General features: G+C 32.8%; 1 protein-coding gene across 4 annotated transcripts in view; it reads left to right on the forward strand.

Annotated features, from left to right (window-relative positions):
* The first annotated feature begins 1,732 nt into the window (after nt 1-1,732).
* Nucleotides 1,733-15,787, forward strand: part of LOC149802278 (uncharacterized) — a 34,329-nt gene continuing 20,274 nt past the window's right edge. For 2 of the 4 annotated variants that reach the window (XM_089956702.1, XM_089956705.1), the window contains exons 1-2: nt 1,733-1,816; nt 15,120-15,258. The gene's annotated coding sequence lies outside the window, so the exon portion shown is untranslated. The remainder of the gene's footprint in view (nt 1,817-15,119; nt 15,259-15,787) is intronic. The other 2 variants (XM_089956704.1, XM_089956703.1) reach the window with 2 other exon arrangements.

A 15,787-nucleotide genomic window follows, 5' to 3' on the forward strand; every position in this document is an offset into this window, starting at 1 on the left:
CTTTTTGTTGATCAAATCGTCTTCGTTGCATTGAACGATCTATGCATGAACAACAGCAACTTTGTTGACTCAGCATTAACAATACTTCACGCTATTGATTTCACTTACTAATTATCGCATCACTATCCCTTCCTCCAACACACTCTTTATACCTGAGGCTTGGAACTGAATGATAGTACATCTGTTGATTTTAGCTTCAGTAAGCTCATATGTACATTCGCAAAATCTAGAGTTCTTGCAATTCGTTATTGTGTTTATATTCTAGTTCAATGTATATATCAGTGTATAGCTTCAAGACACATCAGGACACTCGTGTCTATTTATTGTCAGTAAAGATTAGTATCTGCAAAAGAACGATAACGACAAACAAGGGTTAAACCCTAAAATAATGGAAACTATGTTTTCTTTTTACATAAACCGCACTTTTATATAAATTCAAAGACCTTTACATAAGGAATATCATAATGGGATACATTTCAGGTCAAAATGATTACCTGTATTAGTCACTACTAACGAAATGCAGCAGGGCACATCCGACAGCCCCCAGGGGAAGTGTGGCGCGAGGTGTGTCATCTGTCCTTTTCATATGTCTTTATGGTATACTAAATCCTTTGGACATCTAATAAATCAACCGTTTATTTAAATGGGTATTCGTTGCACAATACTTCTGTGAGTCATCTTCTTTGTAGAAGAAAGATATGCATGAAGAAAACAACTCTCATATCTATACATTGGTCCTGATATTGTTTGGTTATATAATGTCTGAAAAGCATGTTACAATGTTATTTACAAGTTTGATTATAACAGTTGTGTAAAACGAATGGGGCTATTGGTATCTTTTTGTCACTGAGTCCACATTATTTATATAGTTTACACTGAAGGTTTAGTTCTCAATTATTTGACAAAGAAGTTACTGATACTATATCCGTCTCTGAATGCAGTAGGACTTCGCTATAACAAAACCGCATACAGCTAAAACGAGAGAGAGAGAGAGAGAGGTGGGGTGGCGTGTAAAGATATAAAATGCTATATTTTCTGACCCGATAAGGTATTTGCGTACCGTAGTTTGTTTATCTTTCTAATTTTCCTATACACATTTCATACACTTCATTGAAGCATGAAGTGAGCTTCAAAGCAAATAGTCCATACCGAATATAATGAGGTTAATTTACACATGGGTGTATAGAGAACACACTTAGTATTGATATATAGGGCCAAACTAAGACAATATGTAAGTATAGAAGTTCTATGTAACTATTTTATTTGTTCCTTTCTAATTTTAAGGAATTGAGTTTGGGTAATGTTCTACAACCAAACCCTTATCTCTGATGCTATTTTACTGGGACGCCTAGGACATTTGTTAGTCGATTTCAAGGATCTATATTTAAAACATACAGCAATGCGCTAAAATCTGTGCTATTGTGTTTTCAAAAAATCATGTATTATAGTTCTCGAAAAGGACTGGTGGACTGTACCATTTACACGGCAAAGTAGGTTTGTTTTACTCAAAATCTATTATCATGTGTTCTGTTTTTGAAAAAGGTATTCTGATAAATTATACTATATTATCTTTACATATTTAATAATTTCATTCAGTTTGGAAATTTCGCTAGGTGAAAAGCTAATAGTCATTGCAGATTCTCTAACTAACGTACCTTTTTTACCTTTCTTCACGTTGGACCTGTCCAAAATCACTGATCTATGAATACATTTATCTGCAGAGCGTTTAAGGACCAGACATTGCCATGACAGTATTATTACACGGCGGACTGATTTTATGTGCGTTTATACGCTGTTAAAGTCAAAAGGAAGCGAGGTGAGTGTTTCGTCTCTTCTTTTCATTTTATTGGCATAACACTCTGAAGATTCAATTTGTAAGCTGTGTTGTATATATTCAGATATTTTGAATGGAAGGTTTAATTGAATAAGCACAGTTGTCACTAAGACATTAATAAGGAAGACAAATACACACAACGCGGATTAGCAAGATCTAATTATCTCTTGACTAGTTTTGCAGGAAATATATGAAAATGATTTTAATTAATTAAGAATTTGAATAAATGAACGATTCTCAAACGATTTGGCTTATGTTTAAAAGATTAGATTTTTCACAGCAACTAATGTTTTATTGATCAATTAAATCTATTTTCCTTTTCATTTAAACAGAATCATTCTGAACCAAACCAGTCATAATTTTAAAATTAAAGCATATCTGTTCAGTCCATGACTAACTCTTTCTTCTATCTTTCGACTCTCCTTTTGATCTCATGTTCCTATGCTATAAAACATATCTTCGCTTGAATAATTATATGAATTCTAATTCCATTTGTAACTCTTCAGACGCACTCAAATCCAAAACATTTGTACTGAATGAGTAATTAAATATATTAAAGGAAATACATATCATGCAATGTTGATCCATTTGTAATGTTCCGTCCTTTTTCACATATCAACAAGGGATTAAACAGGTGTCCACATAAATAAATCCAGAGTACAGTTAAACTCATTAACGGCATCTCAAATTAGAATTCAAAGACGTAGGAGAGATACATTAACGTGAATAGTTCCGCATATTTATCACTTAATTATATGAGTCAGGAATGTGCAGTATCATGGTGTGTATGTGTGTGTGATTTGGATTTTTAACGTAGCTTTTAACAATTTTTCAGTCATATCACTACGATGTCTGCAGTGTGGCAGTTTATATTGATGTCTAGCACTGGAGCATCATGCTGCAGACATGTGGCACGATGTCCCACCTTGTCACATTATCCTGACACCGGGCCGACCAGTCCTAACACTAACCTCTTAATGCTGAGCGTCAAGCGAGGCAGCTGTTAGTATCTTTATTTTAAGACTTTGGTATGACTCGGCCGGGGATCAAACCCTTGACCTCTCGCATCCGAGGCGGACGCTCTAACCACTAAGCCACCGGAGCGGTTCTGCAGTATCATGAAAGATTTTCAAAAATGGATCGAACTTATATAAGAACGATATGCAACGCAAGTGACAATAATGGATTTACTTGCTCTTGAAGAACTTAGGACACATATGAAGGTATGCTCACATACAGGAAGGAGCATGCCATAACTTTTTAGACGTTTCAAGATTAGACATTACACCAATATAGCATTGTTTCCAAATGATACAGTTTTCATGGCTTTCTCAACAAACAATTGTATGTTAATTATGCTAGATTCAGAAATTAAAAGTACTCGTACGTGTATATATTCACTGAAACATCACGTATCAAACGATGGCGGACACTTTTATCAACAAAATATGCACGAAGTTGTTGAAAAGGATTTAGAATAGCTCCGATTCACATATATATTTTGATCTGATACTATGATATTAACCGAAAAAATTATTAGTACAAGATCATTGGAAGGCAATTACACCACTCAAACTGGCTTAATATTAAATTGTACTCCATTCCTTTGCAAAATACTGAAATATTTAGCAAACTAAAAATAACTGAAATAATTGAATAAATATGTCTTTGGAATGCAGCCTGTTAACTTTATGTCACTAAAGCTGCATTCTATCCCAAGGTTTAAATATCAAACTATAAGTGTAACTAAATGGACCTATTTTATTAAGAGAATGTCGGTAAAATGCTGGTCTCTCAACCGACACAATGTTTTTCAAACACCGCATTGTTCCAATTATTAAACGATATGAATATTCAGTCACAGTATTAGTTTGAATGTGCTATAATGCGAAATGATAATAACTTCACAACAGAGCGAAAAGTAATAAATAACGTAAATAAACATTCCACATATAATATTAACGACATTATTGTGTGTATTACACTGTATACATTGACGTGCATGAAAACAAATGTAATTCTCTCTTTTCCGTTAATATTTATCACGTTTCTTTATTAGTTATTATTATTACAATATGATGAGCATGCTGTAATTCATTATTCAGACTTTTGAGACAGGAGTCAACTGTTCCTCAGTTGTATAATTGGGGACTGATTTCTTGGTTCAATTAATGAATTGATAACAAAAATTTCATTAGTAATGTAGTGTTTTCAGCTTTGGTGTTATTAGACTTGTTAAGTATTCTAGTTAAGGAGAGCTAAGTTATTTTAATTTAAGCACAATCCTTTATTGCATTGTTTTATATAAAAATGGTGAATTCAATAGCCTAATTCATCTTCATTATGTCAATGTAAGTTCCCAGTAGTATTTCAAGTATGAGTGCGCATTAATCTGTTTTAGCAACTAATATTAGTGCATGTATAAATGTGTGAGATACAGATATATTCTTACATACCGAGGAAACGAATATTTCGAATTGTCGGCTTATGAACGCATTATATCAAACATACATTTCCAGGGCTTATTTTACACTTCTTTTATTCAAATACGCATTCTTTCTCCATTATCAATGATAAGAATACACAATGGATGTTAATAGGCAAGCATGAATATCGGATTCAGTCGTATCCAGATTGTATACCTGGATAAGATTTAAGTTTATGAAAGGACTCCACAGAGATCGCGTGTGTATTTTGATAGTCTATTGTAAACAAGTAGACCTAACTATGTAGACTGTTGTTCAAAATCTTGTTCATTTCAAATATTTGGAATTTATAATATAGTCCATTGTACGCGCTTAAATTATGAATGCAACTTGATTGTTCCTTGATAGCATTTGTTAAAAGCTAATTCAAAGCTTATTTGAAGGACGTTTGTGATTATATGGCCACTGATCCTGTTTGGTGTGCACCTACGTAGAGATTAATTTTTTTCATTTGAAAAGGCAAATGTATTTATCAGTACAAATCTGACCTAGTTGGAGCTTAGAACTTAACAATTGTAAAGGCAAAAGTGTTATTTAATGCCGCTGTCTTGTATACATATCGCCAATGAAATATCACAAAATAATTCCTATACAGACACACATACACACAGGCTGAAGAGGCCTCTTAATGGTTCAGCTTCAGACTGAGTGTCCCTAATCGTAATCAATGATCAATTATATGGATACAAATAAATGTTTTCAATCGCATAAGTGGATAAAAAGAGATGTTCTAAATTTCAGAAATCTCCTTGCAAATAATTTGATGTATGTCGGTGATCTCAAAGCGACCAGAAGATATTCGTTAAGTACACTGATTGATAAGATCAGTTGCGAGTGTAATTAATCATTAAAAAGAGTCTAATCTGTATTCGTTTTGATGTAGCGGCTGAAATAAGTCTGATCTTTCTGTGAGAGACTTATTTTTACCATAGTTTTCGTACTGGATGAATAATTAAATATGCATGATCATTTGCAATTTAACTGGAATCTCTCTTACCCAGTGTCTCTCTCTCTCTCCATATATATATATATATATATATATATATATATATATATATATATATATATATATATATATATATATATATAATTCAATTCACTTATGTTGTACCAGGGATATTCCTGCCCATGCCTAGCTCTTTTGAAACACTTAAGATGAAGGCCTTTTACCTATCTGCACTCTGCGTTACGTTCGGTTAACATCAAACTGTTAGATATTTCGCTGAATAATTAAATATGCATGATCATTTGCAATTTAACTGGAATCTCTCTTTCTCAGTGTCTCTCTCTCTCCTTCTCTCTCTCTTTCTCTCTCTCCATATATATATATATATATATATATATATATATATATATATATATATATATATATATATATATATATATATATATTATTCAATTCACTTATGTTGTGCCAGGGATATTCCTGCCCATGCCTAGCTCTTTTGAAACACTTAAGATGAAGGCCTTTTACCTATCACTGCACTCTGCGTTACGTTCGGTTAACATCAAACTATTAGATATTTCGTTCTCCAATACTACGTGCTTAGCAGATGGTCTTTCTTTCTCCAGACCCATTATAAAATTAGCTCAGTAGAGTGGGCATGTCGAAGCGAGTTCTGTTATATTCACTTTGGCAAATAGATTGCACAGTTCAAATAATCAAAACATTTTATCCATCACTATTAGTAGGCTAACCGAAATGCCTTCACACACGAGGATAGGAGATCAGTGCTTGTTACTATTGGCCGAAAAATCCTGCTTGCTAACGTTGGCATCACCGAAATAGAGACATGGAATTTATAATGAGATATCAGCATTAGCAGAAGAGGAGGGGAACAGACCTTTTGCTGAAACGTAACTTTGAAAACTAAAAACCTTATACGAAAAACATTAAAATAATAAGGTCAATAACGCTAAACAAAAAGCCTCTAACTTTACCAAGAGTCTCTCTCCCGCAGTCTCTCTTGGGGTTATTTTTTATACTTTATTTTTGTCTTTAGCGTTTCTTAAAAGGTATGTATGTTGTCATTTACCCATATGACGTCTCAATGAGGTCTCCTCTGCTGCTATAATTAGATCATTATTATATCAATAATGGCACCTGATGCTGAATCTTACACAGCTAGATTAGCTCGAGAAAGATTAGAAGCAATCAAAATGTCTGTACCTGTTCGTGATTCTCTTAGACCAAAACTTCAAGAACATCAATAATCACAAGTTGAATTTGCAGAGAGTACAGAACAATTATTTAAGCAAATTACATAGATTTCTGCAAAAAAATGCTGAGCAAACTGCAAAGTTAGCTAAAAGAACTAAACAAACAAGACATATTTTGAAAGATCTTCCAGCTGAAATAGCTGCAACTCAACCTCCCACATAGAGGAATAAATACTTGAAGGTATTGGCACAGTTCGTGCTGAAATAGCCGATGTAAAATAGGTCTTTCACCTAAACCTAAAGTAAGGAAAGAAAATGATAAATTAATTAAAAAAATTAATGACGGTGTTATTAAAGAACTTAAAGAAAAAATTGAAGAGGAAGATTTTTCTCGTGTTGCATTTGATACTTATTCTCGAAGGTCTGAAATTCTAAAACCTAAGTATGCTAACATAAATACTGATATTTATTTCAAATGGTTATATCGTGTGTATTATAAAAAAAAAACCAAGACTAGAAGTAATGATAAAGTATATAATAAATACATTAACAACATAACTAAAATTTCATTTGGAGTCACAACTTTAACAACAACAACCACAATCTCTGCAGCAAGAACCTACCAATCTACTTCCTCCACCGCAGCAACAAATAGAACGACAAAAACAAACACAATCTCCTTCACTAATTCCTCTGCCACAAAAACAAAAACTACAACCTCCTCAACAACAATTACCAGAACTAATTGATGTTAGGAATAAATTTACGTCTAAAGGTATTAGCCTTATCACAAATTTGCCACGTGAAAAGGTACTAGATATTGCTGCACGTGGAAATCGTCAAACAGAAAAATATGTAAAATCTGAATATGTTCTTCATTGGAATAATGATGGTGATTGGATTAAGGATGTTTATTTCATACATAGTAATAGATCCACAGAAGATGATGACCCGTATTTACGTGATTTTAAACGTGATGTAGAACTAAAAAAGAGACAAGAAAAAGAAGAATTTCTTGACTTACTTAGCCCAGGCGCTGCTGGTAGTGGTGTTTATTCAACTACGCCAAGAACAAGTGGTCTTATTACTTGTCCTGACAGTGTTCTTTCTGACGTAGATAGATTAGAAGTTCTGATTAGAGGAAAACGTGCTGGAAATAATTCGCCGGAAATAATTAATGAAATATCTGATATTTGTCGACGATTATTTACTGGCTGTATTATGGATCGCAACATTTATCGTTCTCTCATCGATGAAATTGTTGATGATTATCACAGCGACTAAAACAATTAATTAATCAGTATATGACTAAAACAATGATTATACACAATGCATAACGTTGACCTGTAATGGTCAGGGTAGTAAACTCACGATTACCAACTTACAAAGCGATTTACGGAGATGGATTCGGTTATACTGTTATGGGTTTATTCAAAACGACGGGTCCAAAAGTATTACCAATTGTAAAACAATTAAAAATGAAGGCTATTGAGGCTGTTCGTGATAAAGATATTAATGTTATTTATAATCTTTCCGGTCAAGCGTTCTCGACAGTCAAGAATAGACTAGCTCAATTAGTACACAAAACCCACAGCCACCAGTAAAATTACCCGGTACTGAAGTTATGCATGTAAATGTCGGTAAAGCAATAAATAAATAAGCAAATTAAAAGCTAACAGAGTTGGCTGTTAATAAAGTGCCTGCAAATGTCAGTAAAATAGTAAATCAAGCTGCAAATCAAAATCTATCAGAGTTGACAGGTGAAGCAGAAAGAAATATAATGTTAGTCTGATAGGAGGAAGTGGTCTTCGTGTTAGACGATAACAATTATAATAAACCTTTAAACGTGTATCCGATCCGGCGTTCGATATAGACGCACCAGTTCTCAACGATGAATCAATACGCGATTATCAATTTTATTCTTACGACGCAAGACAACGAGATCAGTGTGATCGAACTGAATTACAAGTTCAAGATACAAGCAGATATTTCTTACCCGTTTAAGCATTTATTGAAGTAGAAGGTAGAATTTTGCAAGATGATGGTGCAGCAGTTGCACTCGGTGATTTTCCTGGTATTTTTAACCATGGTATTATGGCGTTGTTTGACAGCGCCAAATATATGATTGATGGAAGAAATATTGAATTAATTCAGAAGGACGTCGACGTTGCTACAACGATAATAGGTTTAGCAAGATATTTAGATGATTATACAAGACCAGCGGGATCATCCATGATGTTTGCTAAAGATACGTCTAATCAACCTGAACATGCATACGTACAAATGAATGCAGCTTGAACTAAAGTTGCATCGATGAACGAAAATTTAAACATAGGCTTTGCTACACGTTGATCAATGTTAAATGATGAAGAAGCTTTTTCATGTGCAATTCAACTATCTCTATTCGTTGGAATTTGTAGAAATGTACTTTTTTGGAGCTAAACATACAGTTGTACTTGTAAGAAAAGCCAATGGCAATGATGTAATATTGCGTCCTGCTGCTGCTTACAATTGTATGGTAAGATTAACAAAACTTTCATTATGGATGCCAGTAATGACTCCATCGCTTGCTGAAGAACAAAATTACTTTCTTTTATGGATTCTGGTGGTAAGTCACTGTTATCATGGTTGACAATGACAGCAAATAGCGTTCAAAGTAATATTGCTGGGTTATTTACATGGCAAATAGCATCACAACAAGGAGTTTTCTGCGCCGAGGCATATATTTATCGCTTTACAATATACTAATTGATTAAATTCACAAGAACGTAGTCATATTATATTTGACACACTTGCAGTTAGTGAAGTTTCCTTCCGAATACATGGACATCAAGAATCGTCTGAAGATATATTAGTAAGTTTTAAACACAATCATGTAGCACGCGCGTATCATCGTTTGATGACATTTATGGGACGTGATCAAATGACAAATATCGGAGTTAGATTTTACAAATCTGTATCCGATCTGTTACTTTTCATTGGAACATCTTGATTTATCTAGACAATCTGTTGTTGATATTCACTTTCGAGCTCTTGTAAACCCAGTTGGTGGTGCTAATTACAGAGAAATGCAGTTATTCTTTCAGATAAAGAAATGTTACTTGAAGTTGGTGGTGGAAGAAAAAGAGTTATTGACGCACCAGTAGAAAACATGTAACTAAATCACTCATGATATGAAAATGTCGTATGGTCACGTTAATATCACTCTTCCTCCCGGTCAGGTGAAAAAATTACAATCAATACTCGCGAGTAAATGCGGAATGAAAATAATACTCAAAAAATATCAAATTTATGGTGGCGGTCCAAATAAGTTATCGCTGACCTAGACTCAATTTAAAACATTTTAACAAGGCCTTAGAATCAAAAACCGGAGTTCACCTTCATCTCTCTCCGAGCGCTTTTAAAGATTTAGTTTAAAGATATATACCAGGTTTAATAGCCGCTGAAGCCCCAGTTATCGCAAAAAGAACCCCAGCTCACTCGGCGTTTTAAGCGGTAGTGCCGGAAAGGTTGGTAGTATGCTTGTTGATAAAATAACAGGAAAAGGATATAAAAATGATTACCGGGAACCCCTTATCGGTACGGAAAAGGTCTGAGACTTCCAGGAGCACGCAATTGATCCACGTGGAACCGTTTATTTCATTTCGTATGGGTTGGCTCCACCAATTGAATTTTTAAAATATATAAACACAATAAAAACTCCAGTCTGGTATTTAACATTACCAACACAAACACTAACTGATCCACCAAAATGTGGTCGTGAAGTAATTTATGTACTTGACGCTATATCAAAATCTTCCAATGCACCTCATAAAGTCGTGCATAATTATACAAGTAACCGCGTCGTTTTACACAGAACTTAAATTATAATGGTTGATATATTCGGAAGATCTTCTCTTGTTGGTACCACTAAGGGCAAGAACAAAGAGATGACATTGATTTATCAAATTACGAGACTAAAGATATTATGAACATCTCTGTAGTTGACCATGATGAAGTTGTTTTTTGAGGAAAAACACGGTGTTTTAAAGACCAGTAATATCAAATGGAATGATATAGTTCGTAGTCCTCGGTACTACTACGGATAATATTCCAGTATTTACCAATGACGGTAAAATCAGAGACTCGAGTATATCAATCGCAACTCTTAGAAATGAAATTACAAAAACTGTTGCTAATCGTTTGCGGAACACTGGCGATACAATAACAGGCGAACTCAGCATGAACGGAAATAAGATAGTTATTTTAAGAGATCCAACATCTAATGAAGATGCTGCAACAAAAAATATGTAGACACAATAGATGCTAAATTATCCATGTAGCCGGCCGAGTATGACGTTCACGTAAATATGTTTTTAAATACTCGTAGAAATGTTCAAAATACTCGTAGAAATGTTCAAAAACTCAATAAAATCGCAGATGATTTCTTTGGCAGCCCGTTGACTGTTGACGTGAAATTCGTTGATATTAACACAAAACTCGGCAATATTAGTATAGCTATATCAGGTAATGAAACGATTAGTAAAAGACTAGATGATGTTATAAGTGGAATTCCTGCTGCAGAAGTCACTGCTGTGTATAGGTTGTCTGTGTTCAGCGCTGCAAAATTTGAGATATTTACTACGTATCCCAGGTGACATTCAACCGATAAGTTTTCTGGAATTGTGTCTATTACATTAAATAAAGGAAACGAAGAAATATTTATTCTGGAAGCAGCTGATAAGAAATTAACTGCAACGTCCTACTGGCTGTGTCTGGAATTTGTGGCTGAGACACCTCAATAGGTTACTAAGTAAAATAAAATGAACACTTCAATCGACGATCAAAAATTCAGGTCAAATCAAGCACGTGAATGAAAACAAAATTAAAAGATACCGTCGAACATTATACAACAAAAATAAAGAAATATTGCAGACATATAGTTATTGTTGATGTAATTGTTTATTCAGTGTCTGCTGTTATTACTGGAACCGGAGTGTTATTATCAACGATAACAATGATGGCACCAGTAGTTGTAACAATTTTTGTTTCAACTACAGCAACGATTGCCTGTATTCTCAATATCAATGCAAAAAAATATGTACCTGCACAAATGCATAATTGCATGATTATATAATAGAATTACACACAGCGACGTTATCATTCTCAAAATTATCATCTTTATTATCTACGAGCCTTAGAGATGGAAAAATATCAGATTTTGAGTGCACGGAGATGATCAAAATCTACAAAGAAGCAATGACAGTGATTTGATTTAGAACATCAGGATTTAAATAACAATGTCAACTCCACTGACATCGCCAAGCAAGCTACTACAACAGAGTGTAAACAATACCACTCCGTCAAAAACAACAATGATATCATAAGTTCAATTAATCCGGAATTTATTATTTATTTTCCAACTGCAATTTCAGTGAAAGAAATCGCACTAGCGCAATTACGAGTATAATACAAGTGGCCAAATATCAAATCAAAATCATTTGGTGGATTACAGGCGAATAATTAGCTTGTACTGGCAACTAAAATTAAACCAGATGGAACACCTGATTGGAATGTTGTTTCTATTCCTACATGAAGTTATCAAATCGAACAAATCAATAATGAATTTCAACGCAGACTAAAATCAATAACCGGAAAAGAAGCGAATAGCTATTTTAGTTCACGAACCAAATTTATCATCTGAGATTGAAATATATTATCCAGTTTACATTGTGGATAATTATCAATCACCAATCAGATCTGTTTTAGGTTGGCCTAAAATTCCACCAAAATATGAAGGACCAACAGAACCAAAGTTAGATGATTTTAATGCAGACAAAAATTATATATAAAACTTCCAAAATATCGAAACATTTTCCTGTGGAATGGAACTGATGGTGTATATAATATTTTGTGCTTTTAGTGGCGAAATAAGATGCTTGGACGTTATAAAATGTATTCCGACCCCATTAATTCTGTTTTTGTCGTTATCACAACATTATAATGATGAAATAAAATAACAAATCATTGAAACAATACAACATCTATATCAATTAGAAGCAGATTATACTTATGTTAATTACACTTCTATTATGAAAGTCTTTAACAACGCTTTTTTCCCCGCCAAATATTTTAAAATAACAGAAAAATAATATGAAGGACCAGGTGATTTTTCATTTGTAGTACCAAAATTTAATAAGGAGGAACTAACGAAAATTATCAACAAAAATGTTCCTAAAATACTTGAGTCATGAGAAAAATAACACCATTCCCAACATATTTCACCAAGAATCGTTGATATAGAATCAACTATTAGAGTTATTGTTGTATGCGTCGTAACTGATGACAGCTTTCAAATAGATCTTGAAAAATCAAATCAGGCTCAGCAAGGACATATTCTGTATACTTTTACTCCTCAAGTACCTCATGGATATTTAATTGTACAAAAACATATTAATCCTGTTTATCTTCGATGTCATAATCAGTTATTATCAAATATACATTTCAAGCTTACTGTCCAATCCGGACACTTAATTGATTTTAGAAATGAAAATCTGAATTTTAATTTATACGTAAGATCTTAACGATTTTTACAATTAAGAGGTATATCATATAATGTACCAACATGTGAGGGCTTTTATACACGAGAAAGAATAGGTACTTGAAAACGCCATCAGAACAATATTGACACAGTCTCCAGTCAATACAGAACAATTTAGTGTTAAGATAGTTATTGATGAATACGGCAATGAAGACATTTTATTGACGCAGGAAAAATTAAATCAACTGCGGCGAGAACATATTTCTATGATCACGTGTGATAGAGATCAGATTCTGAATTATGCACATTCTTGCATTAAATTTGATCATCTGAAAAGTTATTGTCTAATTATAAATACAAAATCTGATTTGGTATCTTTTAAAAAATTAAAGAACAATATATATATATATATGTGTGTGTGTGTGTGTGTGTGTGTGTGTTATAAAATAATACTTTTACTGATTCTCACTAGTTTTCATTGCTGCTTTCACTTTTACTCTCGCTTTCATAAGTGACCGAGTTTTTGCTTTCAATATCTGACATAGTTTTTTTCTCAGTTGTCTCACGCGTGTATTTATAATCGTTTTTGTTTCAAATTAGTCAGATAATTTTATCTAAAATTGTCAACGCGATAGAAAGCGGTACGAATTTCTCGACTTCTATATATTTCACTGTTTATAAAGATTGTAACTTAATTTCATATATAGCTTTAATCAATCGATATTCGGCTGATAGTGTATAACTTTCAAATTTACGGTTTTGTAATGATTCAAAATCAGACCTAATTTTTAAGAAGCAAGTTGAATCTTTATACCGTCTTTTAATTTTATTATTGCAGTATTAATGGCATTGGTATTTTCAAAATTCATTTAATTATATATTTTATGAAATATATTTTTAAAATAAAATATATTAGGTCATCCTTGACCGTTTTTGAGGACGACACAACATATAACTTTTGTTTTGAGGACGGCACAAATACATATAGAAGCATATTTACAGCATTGTACGTAGGGATATATTTACAGCATTGTGTATACATACATTTACAGCGTTTATATATACATAATTCTAAAGACATCAAAGTGAATTTCTTAGATTTAGAATAGCCAAATTAATATATTTCTAGTTCGCCAAATTGACATTTGTCTAGTCAGACTAAACAAATTAATATTTGTCTAGTGAAAATAGCCAAATATGTTTCTAGTTTGCCAAATTGATATTTGTTCCTGTGAGAATGAGTAACAGATCGATTATATCGTACATGTATCGCGTGATTTTGTTTGTATGTCAGAAACCATTAATTATCCTTCTACTAATTTGAACTATTATACAATTATGTTACTTCACTGCTATTAATTATGACATAGATGGTTAATTAATTAATTACCATGACAAAATGAATTACGATCTACACAGAAATATATACTACAGAATTATCTCTCTTAGTACAGAATGATCTTTCTTGGAGTAGTAGAAAAATGGGGCTTTATCAAGAAATATATACTACACACTTATTTATATTGGTACGGAATTATCTCTCTTGGAGTAGTATAAAATGGGTTTTCATACTTTCCATCAACAAACCCTCACGATGACTTTTTAGTGTTTCATCATCATAAATCAGTTTGAAATGATAAATTGACAGTTGTATCATAATTAGTTAATTACTGTTGATAAAATGAGACTAAAATAAATAGTTAGTAAATATAAGCGGGATAACATTTTAATTACACTAGGGAGATAGCTTAACTTGTCTCAACAATACTGAAATGTTATATTTGTTTATATTTCTTAGAGAAAGCAGATTTAGTTATATTATTTGCAACAAAATGTATTAAAAAATCTACGAATATCAAAATATTTGCCAGCTGCATAAATCGACGGGAATATTATTTCTTCGTCAGTCTCTACATTTACGGATATAACTGGTCTTTCAATTTTCGAATGTTTGCCAGTATTTCCAAATTTACAATTCTGACCCTGCGTGATAGCTCTCAGATTAGATAAATTATTTTTGGTTTTTATCACGTTGATATCATCGATTAAAAGACCATCTTCGATCAATCCATTGAAACATTCCTAAATAAATTTATGACAGAGATATATTTTTTCTCAGCACAGAATTTGAGATAACCAGTATTTATGCCAGAACGAACTGGTTTTTTAGTCGACAGTGCCTGATGACACCATGTGTGATTTTGAATGTTGACCACACATGTTTGAAATGCGATGTTGGAGTGAGAGGAGAAACGCGGGTGAGTTGCTTCGTAATTTTTAATAGTTAGATGCTTCATAAACGTATTTTGCTCCATATATATATATATATATATATATATATATATATATATATATATATATATATATATATATATATATATATATATATATATATATATATAAATATATATAAAATATCATTTGTTTAATTGATTATTTGTCTAAATCATTACTTTAAAAATATTATCAGATTATCTGCTACACTTTTTATAACTTTGTCACTGTCATTCTTATTTTAGCATAATATCTTTTCAGTTCTCTGTATTTGTTACTACCACATTGCAAACATGTGTGGTCAACATTCAAAATCACAGATGGTGTCGAGGCTAGGATGAACGGCAAAGGAGCGGCAACTATCATTAATTATCTCGGCAATCTAAAATATCTTTTAAAGTATAATTTGTTCTATTAGCAGAAACAGACAATACTAAGTGGATTATCCGCGAGAAATATGATCCTGTCCTTCATAATGATAAAACTTGCCATAGTGAGTAAAAAGTCCTAACC

The sequence above is a fragment of the Sinohyriopsis cumingii genome, chromosome 4 (assembly GCF_028554795.1).
Source record: "Sinohyriopsis cumingii isolate HCF-2022 chromosome 4, ASM2855479v2, whole genome shotgun sequence".
In the NCBI taxonomy this organism is placed as follows: Eukaryota; Metazoa; Mollusca; class Bivalvia; order Unionida; family Unionidae; genus Sinohyriopsis; species Sinohyriopsis cumingii.